Source organism: Lissotriton vulgaris, chromosome 3_1, assembly GCF_964263255.1.
Source record: "Lissotriton vulgaris chromosome 3_1, aLisVul1.2, whole genome shotgun sequence".
Lineage (NCBI taxonomy): Eukaryota > Metazoa > Chordata > Amphibia > Caudata > Salamandridae > Lissotriton > Lissotriton vulgaris.
The window spans coordinates 1,014,184,703-1,014,203,279 of record NC_141689.1 but is presented as its reverse complement, the minus strand read 5'-3'; positions in this window follow the sequence as shown (position 1 = coordinate 1,014,203,279).

The following is an 18,577-nucleotide window of genomic DNA, read 5'->3' as shown; positions in this document are numbered from 1 at the left end:
CTCTCATGGTGGTGAATGACATGTTCGCGATCGCAGACTCTCATGGTGTTCGATGGCGTGGCGAATGGCGTGTTCTCGATCGCAAACTCTCGCAGGATAACGCTACCGGCTACCAATATCTCGTGGCGCACAGGAACGGATAGGAAAACTCGTTGGCTAACGCAGGGATCCTGGTAAGATGACCGCGCACGCAAGTACTCATATTTTAAGCGCAAACATGAAAAAAATCTCCGCTACGCAAGGGATCGCGGAAATTTTGACATTTCCGCATTCTCCGCGGAATGCGAAAATGCCTACATTTTGAAAATTCCACGAGCGGAACGGAATTTGCCGCCCACCCTTAATAATAACCCACAAGGCCCAAAAAGCACCGGATCTCCTTTTTTGTCGTAGGATGGGGAATGACATCCAGTTTATTGATTTGTGTTTTTATTGTCCTTGAGTCAATGGTATAACCTAGATACTCAATATTGTTGGTGGCAAGGGTTGTTTTTTTAGGGTTGAGCGGCAGTTCAGATCGGTATCTAGAACCTGGTGCAAGTGTGTGACGGGGTAGTGGGGCCAATAGGAGGCAGACGGACATCACCCTCTCATAGGACTGGTCTCACTCCCTCCCCGTCTGTCTCTTCACAGTGTCCCCCACCCATCCATGCTCTGTGCATAGTTGCGACGCCTTATCCTGAGCCCTGTTACTTTAATTGGGCGGAGCTGGCGGGTGTTCCCGCCCGTTCACCAACGTCACAGGGGGAGACTTACATGAAAGGCAGGACGTCCATTGGAGGGGTGTGCGAGACACTGGAAAGGAGCGAAGCGGTATCAGGGGAGGAGACAGAGTACGCGGAGGCGAGAGAACCAGAGCAAGTGTCCCTGCGGAGCCCGACCGCCGCGAGCCTGAGCGGGAGAGGAGAGGAGCCTGGAGGCCAACGTACCCACGCGCCGCCCAGCCACTCTTCAGGAGAAGAGTGGCTCAACCAGGTACGAGCGCGAATTGCGGGCTGGGCAGGGAGGAGAGTGTGAAACGACCCCTTCACAAGAACCCTTCATCCAAACACCCACTTCCCCTCCTGAACACTGCCCTCACTGTGTGCCTCCCTCACTCCCTTCCCTCTACACAGTAGGAAAGAGAACATTTCCTGACTGCTTCTTTCGTTTTTCTTTTGGGGGCATAGCAGTGTGAGGAGTCATCCTGGAGAGGAGACGTCGGACACCAAAGAGCTGCCCGTTGCCAGACGACGAACCTGAGTCCTCACTTCCCTATTATCGCCCCAGTCCTAGAAGGAGAAAGCTTTTTTTGAGTCTAAATAAATCACCTGAACCTAAAGAAACTGTGTCTTTGAGTTCATCTAGCCCGCTCACAAAGTGGTATAAGTTGGTTTCCTAATCAGAACTATAGACAACTATGTTGTCTAAGTATGCAACAGCATAATCTTGGTGCTCCTTAGTATGATATCCATAAGCTTTTGAAAGGTGGCGGGAGCACTTTGAAGACCAAAGTGCAATACTTTGATGTGATACAACTCTGAGGGTGTGGAGAAAGCGGTTATTTCCCTGATGATTCTGAAAGTGGTATTTGCCAATATCCTTTGGTTAGGTCAGTTGTTGATATAACTCCCCTCCATCCTTTCATTTAGCATGCCTACCCTTGGTATTGGTTTTGTGTTGAACTTAGAACAGGCATTTAATTGCCAAAAGTCGATACAAAAACATATACTCCCATCTGGTTTTGGGACAAGTACCACGGGTGCACACTAGGCACTCTGGGATGCCTCTATTATGTCGGCCATCACCATTGTTTCTATTTCTTGTTTTACAGCGTGTTGTCAGGCAGCATAAATTCTGCATGGTTTTAGTATGATAACCTGTCCCCTTTCTGTGACAATGTTGTGTGTGATCAGAGACATATTCCCAGGATTACTAGAAACCAAGCCAGGAAAATGGTCTAATAGGTGGAGTATCTGTTGTCTTTGTACAGAAGTTACTTTGGGCCCCAGTTTTGGCACCTCTCCGGGTGAAGTCGGGAGGTTGTAAGAACATTTCTAAGAGTTACCTGATTTATTTGTGTGGTATCTGGGACGTCTGGTTTTTTTTGTTCCCCCAATTATTTTACAAGCTAATATGGTAGATTTGACCCACCCCGCGTTTTTGGGAATGGCTAGCCTGTATGTCCTGGTGTCACTTTTTCCATTACTTGGTATGGTCCTGACCAAGTGGCTAAAAACTTCTTTTCAAAATTGGATAGGAGGATGGGCACTTTGTCTCCGATAGCCAATTCTATTAGTTTACTTCCCCTATCATAAAGGTCTTTTTGTTTATGCTGAGCTTTTTCTAGGTTGTTGTGTGCCTCCTCCCATAGAGAGGCTAAGGATTCATTTATGGCTTCACTATAGGCTAGAAGGAGCTTTCCCTCTTTCTCCCCCTCAGACCATTGCTCGTCTGCCATAACAAACAGAGTTCTGGGTTTTCTGCCAACCAACAGTTCGAAGGGAGTGAAACCAGTTGACTTCTCTTTGTGCGTTCTAATATCAAACAGGACAAGGGGTAATTTCTGGAGGCCAATCCCGTTTTCGGTAACTAGCTTTCTTAACATCATCTTGATAGTTTTATTGTACCTTTCCAGCAGTCCATCTGTTTGTGGGAGGTATACAGTGGTATGGATATGGTGCACCCCAAAGGTTTACATACCTTCTTCATCAGTCGGGACATAAACAGGGTACCCTGGTCAGTTAGAATTTCATGAGGGAACCCCACCCGTGAAAAAAATGGGTTTATGGCATGTGCCACTGAAGATGTTGTCATGCTGGCAAGGAGTATAGCTATATCCATCCAGTCCCTCTGAAAGGGAAACTCAATGACAGGAAGTGGACATAAATGAGCTTTCTTTATACCAGAAGGATTTATGAGTTGAAATCTGGTAAAAGCAACACTAAATCTGGTGACCCTCCTGTAGACTCCTGGCCAATAGAAGCGTTCAAGGAGGTATTTAAGGATGTGTTCTTGCCCATAGTGACCCCCCCTGCTTTACTATGGGCAAGCAGTAGTTCTTGGGGATGGAATGCAAGGGGTACCAACAGCGGTTTTGTTCTATGCGGCGTACCCCTGTTACTCTATTCAGTAGCCCCCTTTCAACACACAAAAAAAGGCCTACCTTGCCAGGATCTTCCTGTTGAACTTGCTCCCAGGCATGAAGCAGCGTGCTCTCATCCTTCTGGGCGGTTCCGAAACTCCTTCAAGGAGTTGATGTCTCGTCTGATGAGATAAAACAGGTAAAAGGGTTTTGTGACAATAACTAATACTGCTCTTTGTCTCTCTTCTTTAGTTTTTTGCTTCTTTCCTATGGAAGTGACTATTTCGACTGTAGAGAAAGGGGATTCTTTCAATCACCCAGTTAATCTATTCTCTTTGGCCGTCCCAACTAAATAATCATTAAAGCGGGGAAGGTCTGTCCCTAATACCACCTTTTCTGTGGAGAGAAAGAGAGGTGTGGCTCACTGGTTAGAGGCGGCAGACCCGAGTGCAGAGAACGGCCCGGGACCAGGGTTCGATTCCCGACGCGGCAGGGTCTTGGACCAGGATCAGCGGACTGATAATTCTCGCATCGGTGCCTACTCCGACCAGGGAGCACACTCGGCAACTCTGGGCATTAGCTTGCCTCATCTCCACAACGGCCCCACACAAACGCCGGGGATGCCTGGTTTCACCTTGGAGACCCCCAGGAGGGACTATCTCACAGGGAAAGCCAGGACGGGTTCCCCAGCGGTCTATAGCGCTACGAGGCCTCCGGGTAGCAGTGCGCTTTACAAGACACAACAAATTTACAATTTTCTTCCAGGAAGAAAACCACAACAACTTTGCATACCTGGGGTTCTCCTTCTGTCACTTTTCACATTTTCGCTTCTCAGTCTCCTCTTTCCTTTGTTTTTCCACTGCCGCTACTGCCTCTGCAGCCCCTCCCTCTCCAGTGTTCCTTCCTGTTCCCGCCTCCCAGCTGACCCACCCTCCCCCTGATCCCTACTTTATGGTGGCCGCTGTGCGGCCGCGTAACTGATCTGCTCAGCGGGCCCACCGCTGGCATGCCTCTGGTGTGCCAAAGGCAAGCCCGTCCGCGCCTGGCGGCAACCTGTCCACAACCAGTGGCAGAGACCCTGGTCCTCTGACCTGCCACTGCTACAACTCCAGCACCGTCTACAATCTCAACCCCGAACATGGTGCAGAGACAGAATATGGATTCAAAAATATAGATGTATACAATTATCGAGGTAAAAATATATTGTGGCTCAGAAGTATCGACAGACAAAATACCATGGTCAAGATTATCGATTTTATGTAAGTAATATTGATGTTTAAAATATCAAAGTGTTTAATATCGTTTGCAAAAATATCGTTAAAAACTTTGATTATTCTAATAATGTTATCTATTTTAGTACATATTTTATATATATGTGATGTATGTTTTTTTGTATAAGAATTGTTTGTATATATGTGTTAAAATGTTACTAGTTATTAATTCATTTTAATTAGAATTTTGCGTTTTTAGTTCCGTTGTGGGTTTATAGGAGAACAGGGTGGGAAGTAATTTATTTATATAACATTTATTGATTATTTATAGTAGTTATTTTTAAAATATTTTATTGAAACGTGCGTTTTTAGTTCCGTAGCAGGATGTGGGTTTGTAGGGGAATAGGGTGGGAAGTGATTTAATTATATAAATGTATTGAGTCATTTTTATTTATTAATATTTGGTTAAATGTGATGTTATAGTGATAAATGTGTAAATTAATTTATTATTAATTGTTTAATAATTCGTTGTCAACTAATGTAAGTTAATTTATGGATAATTAGTGATGGTAATTGTGTATTTAAATTTAGGTGTGTTTTGTGGTGTTTATAGTTGTAAATGGAGGGAAGGGTGGGCAGTAACTTATTTTTTATTGATGAATTATTAATTAGTTGTTTACTAATTTAAATTAATTAATTAGTAAATAATTATGGGAATTGTGTAATTATTTTAGGTGTGTGTTGCGGTGTTTATAGGTGTAAATGGTTGGAAGGAATTAATTTTGCATTAATCAAGTATTAATTAGTTGCTAATTAATATAAATTAATTAATTAGTAATTAGTTATCAGAATTGTATAATTAATTCTAGGAGTGTGTTGTTGATATTATAGTGTTAAATAATGTGTACTCAATGAATGTTTATTATCTTTTTTTATTATTAATATGTTTAATTCATTATTAATTATGTTACTTATTGAAATAAATGTAAATAAAAATCTAGATGTGTTTTTATTGGTGTGGTGTTATAGGGTAAGAAATAAAATATATACATTTATGTTTTAAATAATTTGTTTGTTTGTTAATATTTGTTCCTTTTAAATAAATATTGTTTATAAGTATATTTATTCATTTATTATATATAATATTTGTACCTTTTTGTTTTATGTAAATAACATTATAATATGTGTTGTTTTTATACGTTTAATACATTTAATCATATATTTTTAAAGTATTGTTTATTTGTTTTTGAGATTATTTAATTTTTTTCAGTTGTTCAAAATGTAATTTTTGTTTCTCTGCTATTCAATTCTTTTCCTACTGTTGCACTCACAGGAGGGGGAATAGTAATTTTAACCCCTACGTTATCCAGTACTTTCCCTACTGTTGCACTCATTGGAGTGGGAATAGTAAATTTTACCCCTCCGCTATCCAGCATTTTCCCTACTGTTGCACTCACTGGACAGGGAATAGTAATTTTTACCCCTCCGCTATCCAATATTTACCCTACTATTGCACTCACTGGAGTGGGAATAGTAATTTTTACCCCTCTGCTATCAAACATTTTCCTCACTGTTGCACTCATTGGAGTGGGAATAGTAATGTTTACCCCTCCGTTATCCAACACTGTCCCTACTGTTGCACTCACTGGAGATGGAATAGTAAAATAATTATTTCCCTATCCAACATTTTCCCTACTGTTCTATTTATTGTTTTGCGAAATGTACATTTTAATTTGTTTTAATAGTTTAATGTTTTATTTAATTATAGTATTTTTTTATTTTAAATTATTGATTTATGTAAATATTTTATTTTTATATCATTTAAAAGTTTAAAAATTAAATAAAGATAATAGTTAATTAATTATTTAAAAGTAATATATATCTATATGTATAAATTATTATTTTTGCGTGTTTATATTTTTTCAATTAAGTTTATTTTTTATATTCAGTAAAAATGTATATTTAATTAATTGTGTTAAAGATAATAATAATATTTTATATATTTAAGATATATTATTTTATTTATTTATATTTTTAAATCGATATTTTTTACATCTATGTTTTTAACGTTGATATTTTTGATTCAATATTTTTGAACTTACCTATTTAAGTATAGGGAGTAGATGTTTTTGCATTCTATACTTTTTAAAATATTTTTTACATCAATGTTTTTAGCATCAATAGTTTATCAGTAAAACCCCGGATGCATCAACAACTGCCAGCTCACAACCCTGAACAACACCCATGGCCCTCTCTCCTGTCTACACTGCCGCCATACATTCACCCACCTCCATACCCCAGCAGAGTCTCCCAACCTACCGGACATCACCTCTCACAATCCACTCAACTGCATCCTCCTCAATGTACATTCCCTACACAAGCACACCGTAGAAATCTGGGACCTCCACAAACACCTGCTCGCCTGACGTCGCCTTCCTCAAGAAAACCTGGACCAACGTCAACTCTGCAGCCGACATCGCCACTGCCATTCCCAACAGAGACACGATCTTGTACAAGAATGGCCCCAACCATCCAGAAGGGGGCATCACCATCGTTCACAAAGGCACCCTCTACATAACCACCCTCCTGGGTGACACAATGACCCTCGTGGAGCACCTGCACTTCCAGATCCAGACCAACCCCAAACCACTCTCCGCATAACCCAGATCTACATGCTGCCCAGCCCTGCGCTCCCTTTACCAACGCCATCACGACCTCCTCGCACCCGCGCCCTAGCATCCGCAGATTACATCCTAATTGGAGACCTAAACTTCTACCTGGAGAACAACGATGACTCAAACACCGCCTCCCTCCTAGAGAACCGTTCAAACATAGGACTGAAACAATTATTCACTGCACCCGCGCACACAGTGAGACACACACTCTACGCCATTTTCACCAGAGGAAACAGCATCTCCTACAGCCATTCCACGGAACTCCTCTGGACAGATTACCACTGCATCCACTTCTCCTTCAAAAAAACCACCATACACAAGCCCGATGTAAACACCGCAGCACACAACCTCCACCCACAGACCTCTGCCCACAACACATCTTCTACAGAGCCACCTCTGCAATCACACCCGAACTGTGTTGGACAGTCAACTGCTCCTTCGAGACCAAAACCTTTCCCGATGACTGGAAATACGCCAGAGTCAACTCCTCCTGAAGAAACACTCTGCAGACCCAACGGACCTCAAGAACTTCAGTCCCATCTCCCTGCTTCTATATGCAATCAAGGTAATCAAAAAGCCTGTCAACACCCAGCTAGCAAACTTCATTGAAGCTAATAATGTCCCAATCGTATTCTGAAGCAGTCACAGCACCGAGACTGCCCTATTCGCCGGCACTGACTCCTCCGCAAACTCCAGACTGTTCAGAACGCCGCAGTCAGATTAATCCTCGACATCCCCCATCGCAATCACATCAACCAACACCTCTGTGATCTCCGTTGGCTTCCAGTCGAAAGAAGAATAACCTTCAGACTCCTCACCCAAGCATACAAGGCCCTTCACAACACCGGACCCACATACCTGAACAGCCGCCTCTCCTACCACGCACCCAAAAGACACCTCTGATCATCCCAGCTCTCATTGGCCACCGTCCCACATATCAGCAAGACTTGGATGGGAAGAAAGTCCTTCTCCTACCTCTCAGCAAAAGACTGGAACACCCTCCCCCTCCCCCTCCACCTACGGCAATCTCCCACATTGCCCCAGTTCAGGAAGGACCTTAAGACCTGGCTTTTTGGATGACCCCGCCCTCCCCTCCCCCAGTGCCTTGAGACCCTCACGCTTGAGTAGTTACGCTTTACCAACCCTGACTGATTGATTGGGTTTCAGATGGCGTTAACTTGTGGCGCTATGCCCTGTCTCCAATTGTTTGTAGATAGGGTTTTATGTCAAAAAGCATGGGTGGTTGCATGGGAAACCTCATGTAAACCACCCATATAACGCCGCTTTGCGCTAAGTAACTTAAAGCAATGCTTTGCGCTGCTTTGCATTACTTGTAGGGTACTTTCCAATGGAAAATAAGTTTTGCACTGGAAAGTTAATTGGAAAAAAACGCATTTTGTTGTGGTTAACGTCACTTTTGTGTTGCTAACCCAGCACAAAATCATTGAAAATCTATTCGCGAGTCTGCAAATCAGATAAACTGAAACATTCTCATAAACTCATGAAGCATTTTACTCACCTGTTATTTAACATACAAAGTCACAGGCAAAACCACTGATACATTACCTCATATAGTTACAATATTTTCTGAAAAATATGTTATACTCTCTCATAACATTCTCACATACACATGTACCTTACAATAATTTTTTTCTCCAAATTAAATGTAAGCACATACTTGCAAATTGAGTTTGGTGATCAAATATAAATGTTTTGGCCTTATCAGATAGATACAATACTGTCAGGAAATGTAAAAACTAAGCATAAGAATGGCACAACACTCTCACACTAAGCAAACTTAAATGATAGCATTTTCAACTTTACACCCTCTGATAGTGGGGAAGGCAGCAAATAAAAACATCTTTCATTTTTTTATTTTGTCACTCCATACCTGACTGATTAGTATGCGTTAACATTTTCATGCACTTTTATAAAGAAGCCCAATATGTGTGAGTGTTTTGCACACTTCTGGCATCGGGCTATACTTGTGCTACATTTGGGTTATATTTGTGCTACATTTGGGCTATTTTATCTCTGGTGGCCATCTTCGGAGACTTATTTGTTATGAAGCTCCCTAATATCCTCATTTACTGCAGTTTCTCAGTAGAAAATGCTTTCAGTTTTCTATGTTGATTCCATCAAGACGGCGGTCAGATGTACCACACTTTTGGCAGAAATTCAGAATGTTAGCACTTTAGTTGCTCATCAGAACACTGTAGTAAACTGCAGATCACCAGGAAGTTAACTGGCAGTCTGCTGCTCATGTTGAAAGTGCATGTTTCAGTCTACATGTAAGAATGTCCTAATGAAATAGAAGAGGAAGATATTTGAGAACTCACTTAAAACGTGTCCTCATTTTTCTTTCTAGAGCACTAACCATAATTTCTATGACAAAATGAAACTCTCTCACTTTGTTCCTTTCTAAATTAAATGTTTTGATTTTTACCAGTTTGATTCAATCAAGATGGCTTCAGGTGTGCCATACTTCTGTCATAAGTAAGACTGTTAGTGCTCTGGTTGTTCATTAGAACACTCTGGGAGGCTACAGTAGGACACATGGAAATCAACTTACATGCTGCTCCTGTTGAAGTACAACAAGAAGATGTTTGAGCTCTCACTTAAAATGTTTCCTCATTTTTATTACTACAGTTCTAACCATAATTTCTGACAAAATTAACCCCCTCATTGTGTTTCTTTCTAAATTAAATGTTTTAAGTTTTACCAGTTTGATTCAATCAAGATGGCTTCAGGTGTGCCATACTTTTGTCATTAGTAAGACTCTTAGTGCTCTATAGTTGTTCTTTAGAACACTTTGGGAGGCTGCAGTAGATGCATTAGATAGCACTGCAAAGGGTGTATATTGGTCCCAAGTTGGCTGCCAGCAATTTCTGGTTGAAGTGATGACAGCCACTCAGATCTCACCATGAGATCTGTGCTTCGGCTCCGCCCAGATATCCTCATTTTGCATTCCCTTACATTTCCCAGCAACTACTGAGCATGTTTACTCCAAATCCCTGCCAACGTGATCTGTGAACCAAAAACTACCTTCACGCCTAATTTAGTGTAATTCCGTCCAGCGGTTCGGGCCATAGTCCTGTTCAGAGCTCCTATAGGAATTAGCATGGGAAATCATATTTTTTTACCACCCTTTTTCTCAACCCGCGCTTGACGGGTCACCCCGAAACTTTCCTTGCGAAAGACTCACTATAACACTTTATTTGGAACATATTGTGAAGATTTGTCAAACAATGCCAAATATATAGGCAAGTTAAAAAACACATTTTCTATAGAAACATGGTGGCCCCCCTCCCTTATTGAATTATGGGAAGGCCTTGGGGGATGGGGTCCCCGGTGCCTTAATTGGCCCAGGGAGGAGGGCTGCATGCCCCGCTCCCTTATTGAATAATGGCCAGGCCCTGAGGGATGGGGACCGAAGGACCAAAATTCAACTGGGAAGGGGTGTGTTGCAGCCCCTCTCCCCATTCAAATGTATGACCATGTGGGATAGGGTCCCTGGAGCCAAAATCTACCTGGGGAGGGGGATGTGTGGCCCCCTCACCCTTTCAATTATGGAGGGCCCCAGCCAATGGGGTCCCAGGGGCCCAAATCAGCCTCTCGTTCCCATTCAAAGGCCACTCATACACCCACTTACTGACCCACATACCGACTCACAGACCCACTCACAGACCCATACTTACACACTGTCAGGGCACGATAAAGCAGCACTTACCTTAGAGCCTGCACTGCTTGATTCCGCAGGAAGGATATGCCCAACTCTGTGTACCCTACCTTACTCCCTGAGATGTGGGTATCAACAAGGGAGCTTGATAAGGGCGAGGGAATACGGTCAGATATTGGGCATCATCTCAAACACCAGCGCGTACATGATCAGAGGATTCAAGCTAGCCTGTCTGGATTCAAGCTAACCGATAAATCCGGAGTGCGCACTCCAGATTTATCGGACCGGGGCGCGGGACAGGAAAGCCACATGGAATACTTTGGATGAGTTTACCCTTAATAACATATAAGGACTTGGTTGCTCTGAACAGAAGAGGAATCATGTATTCAACTTAGGCGGATTCTATTAAAAAGAAGAGTGGCGATTAGTTGAATTGATTACAGATTGGAAAACATGATAACTGATTTGGTTGTGATATTTTGATCAAATTTAGAACAGTTAATGAGCCGTTAACAGGGAACTTTGATACGATTTTGGGATGGAACAGTAACATTTTGAGTCATCTTCTGAAAACTGGTGAATTGAACTTGAATATATTTTCAAGCCATACTGGTGATTTTGGACTTGATTATATCCGTAAAGCTCACCGGCAGACTTTTTGTGAAAGCCCTGATGATGTCCCAGGATGGGACGAAACGCGTTGGCTGTTGATTATATATTGATGCAAGCTGACTTACAGCAATACATGGTCCAAAATAAAGAACAATTGTGATACAAGATTCACCTGGAATACTGTTATTGAGAATTTATGTATTATTGTGACATTGTGTAATTATAAATAGATTTATTGAATAGCACGCTCCTCCCCAGTTGGGGTTGATCAAGACTGATTAGCATATGGCTGGTTGCAAACTGGGGTGGTTCGGTGAGCAAAAGAATGATGGATTAAAACCAGATCTTTGTGACTGGGGGTGAATGTTTGCATTGTTCAGCATTCCGTCCATCATTTTTTTCTTTTGCTTTTGTCACCCTAAGTGGGAAGAGTATGCCCAGACGTGGGTCCTGTACTCACTGCGCCACTGGATTCAAGCTAGCCTAGCTGATGAAAGGTGATGCCCTGAAACCAGTCCCAGGATGCTTGTTCAGGAGGGACTGTTCCCATTGGAGCAGGGTCAAGACTGATTTGCATATGGCTGGGTGCAAACTGGGGTGGCTTGAAGAACAAAAGAACAATGGATTAAAACTAGATCTTTGTGACTGGGGGTGAATGTTTGCATTGTTCAGCATTCCGTCCATCATTTGTTTCTTTTGCCTTTGTCCCCCTAAGTGGGAAGGGTATGCCCAGTCATGGGTCCCATGCTCTCTGCACCACTGGATTCAAGTTAGCCTGGCTGATGAAGGGTGATGCCCCGAAACCGATCCTAGGATGCTTGTTTCCGGTCCAGGGAGGACCTGGCTTGGCAGTTCAGCCTGGACTGTTCCCATTGGATCTGATTTGCATACAGCTGGGTGCAAACTGGGGTGACTAGGTGAGCAAAAGAACAATGGATTAAAACCCGCCCTAAGTGGGAAGGGTATGGCTTGCAGTTCAGGGTGAACTGTTCCCATTGGAGCAGGGTTAAGACTGCTTTGCATATGGCTGGGTGCAAACTAGGGTGGTTCGGTGAGCAAAAGAATGATGGATTAAAACCAGAGCTTTGTGACTGGGGGTGAATATTTGCATTGTTGAGCACTCCGTCCATCATTTAACACTGAACACTCCATGAAAAGAGCTCCTACTTTGCACACCCTCATCAAATGCCTCCCTGTTACCTACACCTATCCAACGTAGGTGTCAAAGAGCAGACAGATTCTGGCATGTGAAATGGGCTAGTCAGTACCTTGAATGCAAATAAACTACACCACTGAGTGCCTGAAAAGGCAGAAAGTCACACAAAGGTACATGTGTTGCAATGCATTGATGGCTTAGAGGCACAATACAGTTCACTCTTTTAAGAAACAGAAAGGCAAAATAAACATGTATCCAGGAAGGCTGCACTAGCCACTGACCTAACCAGGTGGTCACTGCGCATCACATCAATCGAATATACATGAAATGAAAGCAATCTCAACCATTCATTGAATGTTTCCACTACTTCAGAACCAATCTAAATGTAACAGCAATGGCGCTGTTGAGGATGCATTATTTTCAACATGTGATACTTTTATTGTGATGGGGTGGATGGCGGAGCCTGCATCACCCACTGCCTTCTGCCATGCCATTTCTGCAATTGTCAAAATACTTGCTGCAATCCATTTCCTAGTTGCTTGCTCCTTTTAAAGGACCAGTGGCAGGTCTCATGCAGGCCCTTAAGGGCAGATTTACTAAGTTATCTTGCAATGCAGCAACTTAGGTTTATGAACTGCAATTGCGTGAAAGGGAGAGAGTACAACAGTGTCAAATCTGCTAAGATATGGCGCTGTTCCTCTCTCCCCATATGCACATACCGTTGCTGCATAGTGCAAGGATGCATGTGTGAGGTCAAGCATAGGATTTGTACTGAGGGTACAATGATGAGGCCTTGTTGGTCTCTTATGTGTGCTGTACTCCACAGCACAAGTGCAAAGTAGGATTGCTTTCTCACACGATGCCAAGGAGCAAACCATGTGCATGGTTGTTAATTCCCATCATTCAATACACCTTAGCTATGTCTGCTAGTTGTCAGGGGCTGCTGCACATTTGCTGGAAACAGATAGCGGCAGCAAGTCAATGTTGCGTAAATCCCATAAAACATAAATGTGTGTAATCTCTGTGAGCCCATTACAGCACTTTCAGCCCATAAATCATTATGGTTGTCAAGCCCACTACAATGTATATTGAATCTGTCAGATGCATGTTTGTGGTATTATCCCTTGCACTAATGCATATCTTTTATACACTGGCATAATCCCCATCATCCATATCTGTATCTCGTAACACGTTTTGGTGGCCTTTCACATAACTTCAACAGGAGCATAACACAAATACGCATACAACACCTATAGAATCAGTGAACACACTTTCAAAATGAAGTCCTACTTGTTAGAGTGTGCAGAATGCTGTTGGCCTGTTGTGTGCTGCACCACAGTCGTGTACAGTTCAGTATTTCAATACTCTGACTTAGGAACTGCTCCCAAGGAGGGGCAAAGGGACCAGGGGATAGATGGTTGGAGTTTTTCCTTTTCACAGGACGCTAGAACTTATATGTCTCTAATTAGAAATGGTCTCTGCCACTTGACCAGCTACAGCTTCCTGGGACACCATGTCAGTATATTACAGGATCCCACAAAAAAACTCAAATGCTGCCATATATGCCCCTCATGCTATATGTACTACTGGACAATGGTGTTCCCCAACACCCAAAACAAGAAGCGTATTACCTAGTTGACATGTGTTTCTGCTCCTCTGTGCCTGCCATGCACTCGCTCACTTCATCAATCATTGGCTGGTCGGTGAGTGTACACTGCCTAGCTGCCCCCTGACATGTTCACGTGCAACTTCCTTATCGCCAGTACATTGCATCCTTAACTTTTCTTCCCAATAAGGATGAATTATCCACTTTGCCCATCTTCACCAATGCCACCTCTGCCCCTATGGACATACTATATTTAAGCCCTCAATCATTTCGCTTCCGTCCCTTCGGTTATATCCCTCATCACCATTAACCTCTGAAATTACCTGAAATCTAGCTTGATCAGCTTAAACGCTAATGAAACAACACTCACCTCCTGCCTTATTTTCCAGGAATCATGTGAATACATGAATAACTTTGTTAATCAGGTTCATGTACAGGAATGTTCAGATTCTCAATACAAGCCCAAAAATGTCTGAACAATGTATTAAATTACATTAGGTCTTTTAACTAACACCGTTTATAAAAATTGAGTCCATGTGTCCAAATTGAAGATAACCCACACATCAAGTTGAAGTGGTGATTTCAATAATTAATGACCTATTTAATTTGCTGTTAATTTGGTCAATATTTCTGGCCTAGTTGAACAGTGGTAACACAATTTGCACTGAACCCTCTCATGCAGTCCCATGGTTAGCTGCCAGTCTGCGCCTCAATTTCAAAATAAGGGTCCACTTTTAACAGACACGCAAAGATTATACTAAACCGTATTTTTTTCACAAATGTTTTTTCTAAGATAAATTGGCATGGTAGATGGAATCGCAGAATTCTGCACACATTAAAAGAGGAAAAAAGAAGGAGAAATAAAGATATTTGTCCTCGTTACACTTCACCTGGGAGGCTTAGCATTTTGACGCATTCCCAGGTCTACCAGTAATTTTAAATCTGGGAATGAACCAAAATCCACTAGTGGATGAGTGGGAACACCCACACTCCACCCATTAAACACCTCTCTAGTGCAGAGAAATGAAACATGGTGACTTGCCCTGCGTTGCTTTACTCTACGTTTATCAAGACACGCAGGGCCAAACAAGGGGGTCTTTCATGGCTTGATGAATCTAACTATGCATGGTGACGTAAAACCTAAATGAGATTTATTAAGCTATGCAAGCCCACTTTGCATGGCGCTGGTTGGCTTGACAAATCTAGAGTAACACAAGGCAGCACAAATCACTGCCTTGCAGTCCTCTGCAGCGGGAAGGCTTGCAATGGTTGAAGTGCAGGTGTTCTCGGGCAACCACCCATGGATTCTGACACATTAATTGATTTACCCATATCAGTAGGCCTGGTACTGCGTCAGAATTGTACGCCTCCCCACCAGAGGCATAATGAGAAGAAATGTCTTTATTTCACCTAATTGATTCCTCTTTCTAAGTGAGCTGCATTCCACGTGCAACGCAGGCACTCTTTCAACATGACGTCAAAAGTGCCCCAGTGCTAGGAAAGGACTAGAATGCTCAATATAATAGTATTCACGCAGCGCAGCAGAGCTAGGGGGCTTGCTGCGCTGCGGGAATGTTTGATAAACATTGCCCTTTGTGTCTAGTAGCCTTTGTCAACTTAAACCAACCCAATTCACAACCCAAACACAAAGTCACTTAAATCAGCCCTCCTCCTGCACACACTACCGCAGTCTCAGCTCCACACACTACAACTCACCACAACATATCACACCAACTTTTGGAATAGCATCCTTCACCTTCATTACCTCCCTCCTTTACCAGCACCTAATGCCACTACAGATGCCTTCACTGGTACTCTATTTATGTCTGTGAGGGAACCACCTCTTACACCACCTACTTCTTCATGGATGCCCCATAACCCAGCAACGGGAAAAGATGTGGCCACAGAACCCATAATTGGAGTACTTTACCCAGAGGAAGGGAGTACCTGGTGGTAGTTACTTTACATAATCTCCAGTAAGATATGACAAATAACCAGAAAGATTCAAGGAATTGCCTGGCTGCAGCAACAATGACTCGCTTCATAACAGTTTCGAAGAAGGGCACAACCTGGTGGCAAACAAAATAAGACAGGCTTTGGGCTGAGTAATTCCTCAGTCTAAGTCCAGGTGGGCTCGTCTCCCTTAAAACAACATTTTAGGTGGGTGTGAATGTGATCAAGCAGGATCATAGACATGGTCCATCTGTGCTAAGTGAAGCAGAATTTGGTCAAATTCATGCAGATCAAGGGCAGTTCACAAGAGATCATGCAGGACCATGATGATGGCTGCAAATCAAAAAGACAGTGGAGAATGAGTTAATGGAGGATGACCATTAGGTTTAGGCAGACTAAGGAGTCATAATGAATTCAAGAGGGCCTTTTTGAGCACCATGCAGACCAAGGCGTGTGCGAACGAGGTTCAGAAAGATACACAATATGGGTCATATAGATTGAGGGTAGTATGAATGAAGCCACGAAGAACAGCCATGATGTCATCACAGATGGAGGGGAGTGTGGCTGAATGGAGCGATGGACGGTGGTGTAAGATTGATGCAGACCCCGGGTAGTGTATGCTGACGCCATGCAGGGACAACCAAATTTGATTTGAGATCAACAAAAGCCCTAATTGAAGTCAAGCAGGGCCACCAAGATGTTGATGCACACCAAAAAGAGGGAACAATGAGGTTACACAAGTTAGAATGCTAGAAGTGTAAGAGAGGGTTACTGTGGTCACTGGTGATCACTACCGCGTGACGACCACTGCATTCTGTTGACACACATCTATTGAAAGCTCCAGAAAAGAGAAAAAACATCATAATGTTTCATAACAAGTTAAACCTTGGCAACCCTTCTAAAGTACATAAAATATTTGCTGCAAGACATATTATCTTATCTAAGCTATTTCACATATCTTCCTGGAATACATGATTCCGGCAGCCAAGCGTGTCTTTTAAATGAAGTCGGACAAACAGTGAAACATGTTAGATAAATAGATTCATTTTGGGAGTGAAACTAATAACAAAATTAGAATTAAATCTAGGAACTTACAAAGTAAATAGGATTTCGAAATAAAAAACTCTAAAGCACACAATCTAAAACGTGCACACGGTACTCACACATACATAGACGCATGAGAGAATGCTGACAACAGCAAAAGTAGGGCAACAGGCCTTGTAGTAATAATAATAATATTCATAGAAATAATAATAACAATAACAAGAATAAGAATTGAGATACGTGTTGCACCTAATAGGAACGGAAAAGTGGTGGGTGAGTTTCTTGACCTAATCACATTCACTGGTAATTTCTCAGGCCGCATTCCATGTCCTTGTTTCTTTCCCAGCATGCCACTTTAGACAGGAACCAGCTGTGTGCAAACCATCCTTGCTTGCACTTCAATAGGAACAGCCCGCCCAAACTGCCAGAACAGGTGCCCTCTGAACAAGACACCAAACAACAACAGACTGTCTCCAGCTTATTTACGCCTCGTCGGTTCAGGGAATCCTGAGGCCCATGGAATAGTGTTAAGGCATTGCTGACACACTTTGTCCGTCACACTGAGGAAAACAGAAAAGTAAAGGGTGGTTGGTATGTTCGAATCTCAGCTACTGGTACTTAATGTGGACTGAATTCCAGTCAAACTTTGTTTTTGTCCACCACCCTACCTCGGAGAGTAACAAGTCATATGCAAATCAGTTGCTGTCTTGCTCCAATAGGAACATGAACTTTGGGACCTCTCAAAGTGAGATTTTATATGTCTGTTTTGAGTCTTCAATATCTCTTCAAATTTATGATCATAAAACCATTAAATTCTTCAATTTATATTTCTTTCTGATGTAGATAAACAACCATTGTCATAATTCCACAGTGCAAAAGATCCTTTTCTTGGAGACAGTCAACCCATGTTTTGCAAAATGTCTTCAGGGCTGTGAATTAAAAAAAGATATTCCCAATGAAACAATAACACATGTTGTTACTCTTGTTATGCAATTATAATCAACTTTATTTCACAGCTGCTGAATAAGCTCATAAACTGAGCCAGCTATTCAAAAATTTCAGTGATCTCAATTAAACAAATACAGTTGTAGTTAATTTTGAATATAGCACGTTACAACGCGTACCTTCACAACGCAGTAGTTTACAACATGGTCGTTACAACGACCGTGTTGTTACCACACATGCGATTACATCGCAAGTCGTATTAACGACTTGCTGTAGGGGCGCTATGGACTTAGGAATAGTATTCATTACTATTCTTACTCTAGTTTGTGCAACAGCAGGGAAGGTGTTGGATTTCAAATCCAACACATTCCCTGCTGTTGCGCACCCCCCGCAGCAAGTCGTTGATACGACTTGTGATGTAATGGCACGCATGGTAACAACGCGGTCGTTGTAGCGACCACGTCGTAAACTACTGAGTTGTGTTTAGAGCTGTTAGAACTGGGGGTCTCTAGTTGGCAGAGATAGGTACCACTGTCCAAATAGGGGCCCTTGCTTCTAGTCAGGGTAAGGAGGAAACCCTCCGGGATAACCCCTACTCACCCTCTAGGCAGCTTGGCACGAGCAGTCAAGGC